This window comes from Gymnodraco acuticeps, unplaced genomic scaffold (genome assembly GCF_902827175.1).
Source record: "Gymnodraco acuticeps unplaced genomic scaffold, fGymAcu1.1, whole genome shotgun sequence".
Taxonomy (NCBI): Eukaryota; Metazoa; Chordata; class Actinopteri; order Perciformes; family Bathydraconidae; genus Gymnodraco; species Gymnodraco acuticeps.
In genome coordinates, this window is record NW_022989918.1 from 13,662 (window position 1) to 17,996 (window position 4,335).

General features: G+C 40.9%; 1 long non-coding RNA gene across 1 annotated transcript; it reads right to left on the bottom strand.

Annotated features, from left to right (window-relative positions):
• Window positions 1–2,279: 2,279 nt before the first annotated feature.
• On the bottom strand, window positions 2,280–4,069 carry LOC117542268. Its single transcript, XR_004568402.1, has 3 exons — window positions 3,908–4,069; window positions 3,564–3,773; window positions 2,280–3,455 (listed from the first exon to the last, which is right to left on the bottom strand). It is a non-coding gene; the product is annotated as an uncharacterized LOC117542268 (long non-coding RNA).
• Window positions 4,070–4,335: the final 266 nt, after the last annotated feature.

Genomic DNA, 4,335 nt, shown 5'->3' on the forward strand with positions numbered 1-4,335 from the left:
CCCACACCCAACCAGAAGGCCAGGACAGTGGCTAAATGTCTATGGGAAAACGTTTTCATTCACTACGGAATTCCAGACAAACTACACAGCGATCAGGGACCGGACTTTGAATCCAGGACAGTAAAGGAACTATGCCAAATCACAGGAATTCATAAAATAAGGACAACACCATACCACCCAAGATGAAACCCAGTTGAGCGTTTCAATCGCACACTCTTGAGTATTCATCCTACCAATTGATTTAGCCTTTGGACTACCTATTACAAACAAACAGCATACATCTCACTCTCAATATGTCCAAGATCTAAAGTCTCATTTGGAGGAGAGCTACAAGATAGCAACTGGAAACGCAGAAAAGATCATGCAGAAGAACAAAATGAGATTGGACAAACATGTCATTGCTGCTGATCTTTCCATTGGAGACCGTGTCCTCGTCAGAAATGTACGTCTGAGAGGAAAGCATAAACTATCAGACAAATGGGAATCTGAAGTGTATGTTGTTACCAAAAGAGCTGGAACATTGCCTGTCTACACAGTTAGGCCAGAGAAAAAAGATAGTCCGCAACGTACATTACAGATACCTCATTCACACCAACAGTGTTTCAGGGCCGGTTCGGAGCTGGAGCTTGAAAAGCACCGGGTTTTCCTGTTCACACCGCAGTGGAGCAGCCTCTTAGCTCCGGAATCCGGTTCGTTTCAGGCACCAAAAAATTGTCCGGCTGGAGCAAAAGCACCGCATACGTCGCGCTTACGTCGAGGCGGGGGCAGGGTCGGGATCAACTCCTGAACAACAACAAAAAGCCCGCGTTTTATCCAGTTTGTACACAACGATGGAGAAACTTAACAAGCAGCAGTGGTCCACTGAAGAGACCAGCTACCTACTGGGAATCTGGTCTTCCGAAGAGGTACACTCTCAGAAAAAAAGGTACGAAAAAGACCTTAAAAAGGTACAAACGCTTGTCACTGAGGTGGTACCCTAAAGGTAAAAAAAAAGGTACAAAAACTATGGGTACAAAGTTGTACCCTTGTACATTGTACCTTTGTATGTACCTCAAGGGTCAAATATGTACCTTTTACATAGGTACATATACATGTACCTTCTGAAATGGTACAAATTTGTCTCTTTAGGGTACCACCCCAGTGACAAGGCTATTTGTACCTTTCAGGTATACATTTGTCACTTTATTGTACCTTTAAAAGTGAGCATAGGTTTTTGTCAGACAAAACAGGCAAAAATCCAAATATTTTAGTTTAATCTCATTTAATCAATATCAAAACACGTTATCCCTCACATCACTCCCATCAGAAAGTCAGCACATAATATAAATGGCAACTTGCATGCTACAACAATAATCAATAAAAGCATCAATTAATTTCCTACGAACGCTGAAAAATGAAAATAAATGTTCAATAACCCATCAATATAGAAAAAAATACTTTTGATATACTGATGACCAACAACCCGTCATCCACAGTATATATATCAATGGGTGAAACATTCACCAATACAATGAAACACATTTTCATAAATACAGCAATCTATCAAAGCTTCACAATTCTCATTAGTTTGAAATATTCAACAACAATTTGTAATCCACTGCATAGCTATATAAAGATGTGAAAATATGACCAGTGTCATACTGGTCACCCAGTCGGTCAGTCAGTCACCCAGTCACAATATTACTTGGAAATATTCACCAACAATTTGTCATCCACGGTATAGCTATCAAGAGGTGAAAAATTGATCTCTTGGCCTGGCAGAAAACATGACCAATCAGTGTCATACTGGACTTGGTATGCATGGAAATGTTTAAGATATGATACTGGAATCAGCATTTTCCCACACAAAACCCATTTTGTGTCCATGTTTAAAATGTATTTTACCTCAAAAAACAAGGGAATTTCCTCAGAATGAACTGTAGCAATAACGAAAATGTCCTTTAAGGCATACTTAACATTGTGTAATAAAACCTCAGATACACGTTGAACAACCTTGCCATTCAAATCAATTCCTACAAAGTTTGAAAGAGCTGTCTGAAGTTGGGCTGGTAAAGATTCAAATGGTGTGCCAATACTCTTTCCTGGTACTTTTTCAAAGTCACATAAAATCTTGGAGGAAAACTCCCAGCACTGTTTGTATTGGTGACGGCTACTTAGTGTTGTAGCTATGTTAATGAAGTTTCTACAATTACTGGCAACATTTTTAAAATACTGATGCTTCCCTTCAAATTGCATGCACCAAAGGGATCGAAGAGGTCCATACATTAACATAAGTCGAGAGTATTGTATCATATAATGGCACTTGGGTGTAATGATCCCAAATACGTCTTTCATTTCTCCGAGGAACTCCTGTACAAGTAAGTCTAACATGGGAAGACACCGCTTTTTTACTGTAGATGCCATGACAATATCTGAAATCTCACGACACAAGAGGAACACATTCCAATATTTACTATCTGGTGGAACACGGTCTGCTATTAGAAAAGGGAGCAATGTGTGCAGATGTAAGTGAGTTGAATTGATTAAACTCACTCCTCAGTATAAATCGCCCACCCGCACCATTGAATACTAGCATTTCAGTGGCGTAGTTGGTGGTGTTTGAGGTGGTCACAAGAGTTTGTAAGTCAGAGGATGAGATCGTACCCACGTGGGCAAGTGAGGGTGGAAGCTAGGACGCAGTAGGGCTGTGCAATTAATCTGTGCATTCCCTTTCGCAATGATGCTCTCAATGTGTCTTGCGTTACACATCCTGCCCTCCCTAAAAGCCCGCTCGGCCAGGTTGTGTCTTGCAGTCTGTTTAATAAATCCATACGTTACAAGGGAAGCTTTAGTTGCTGTGTCTTTATTCTCCGATCTCTAGCGTACAGTCAACTTTTACTAACCTCGTCAAGCCGGAGCCTCTTAACTACTTCCTGTTTCCAGGTGAGGGGTTACCAAAATAAGAGTACTGCGTGTAGCAGTATAATTAAACATTACAGGTTGTGAGTGACATTAGTTATCATATTTATATATGTTTAGTAGGTTGTGGAAGTGCGCTCCAAAATATTTGTTTATCTTCTGTATTTATTATTTTGATATTATTTATTTAAATGTAGATATAAATGTTTTTGTTTTTTTTACGTTACATTACAGGGTAATCAACTGTTAAAACATATTGTTCAAAATATATATTTTTTAAAGTTCAATAAATGGATGTTTTCAAAGTCAATGAATAATCGTGATTAGGATTTTTGCCATAATCGAGCAGCCCTACGACGCAGTGACACCTGTACACAGACAGCATTACCTGGTAGATCTTCGCTCAGTGACTCTTGTCCTGCCTGCAGATATATCTTCTCCAGAGGGGATTTTCCTCTTGCAAGGGCCAGCACCTTGGGTAGAATGAGGAGAAATTCCTCTCTGAAGCGGTGCTGCAGGTTTTCAATGTTGTGGATGCGGTTCATTTCCTCACACAACTGCATAGACGGACAGAAACAAAGACAACACAGTACAATTTAGAGAGGTTGATTGTATGGACGGAACACTACGCGTGCAAGTAGCGAAGGGTTACATATTTTACATACCCCAGCAGGTGTCTTCAAGAATGGATACTTATTGGCGATAGTATCAGCCCGTACCCCCTCAGCCACCTCCTTTCTCCTCCACTGAAATGTCTTTGTCATTGCGTTGGTAACGATGCAGGAATCAGGCTGGGTCTTCAGGTATTGTCGTTTCAAAACCTGTGTGTGTGCACCAATGGAGGACTCGTCCTCCCCAGAAACAGAAATGATGTCCTGCAGATAGACAAGACAGATGGAGACAAATGACAAACATGAGCCTGGCTTAATATAGCAGTGCCACCATTTTCTATATACTGTATTTACTGACTCAGTTTTAAGTGTATACAGGCTGATAGGAATAAACTCACTCAAGATCATCTGACAGAAGTCGTTATGCTTCCCTGGTTATTTTCTGGTGCTTGGGGTGATCTATGATGCCCAAACTTTTGCTTCATGTTTCGAACTACCTCGTGGTGGACCAGGGGCGTCCTTTCAGCTTTGAACCGCCGTTTTAAAGACATATGCCAGGTGTTCTAATCAGAGGAGACAAAGATTTAAATTAACCCAAAACATTTTTGTGAAACTCATTGAGTTTAAAGAGAAGGTAGCAGATGTTTGTTTACAGAGGAAGCTGGAGCACAATGTTGTTATGTTGTTGTTGTTGTTGTCGGTGTCAGCTGTGAGGGGTTTCCACGCGGTTTGGCTTTATGAAGCAGGCACGCAAACGGTTACGTCATGACGCACACGATGACGCAATGACGCAGCACCAGTCGGACTCTGGGCGGTGTGAAAAGAG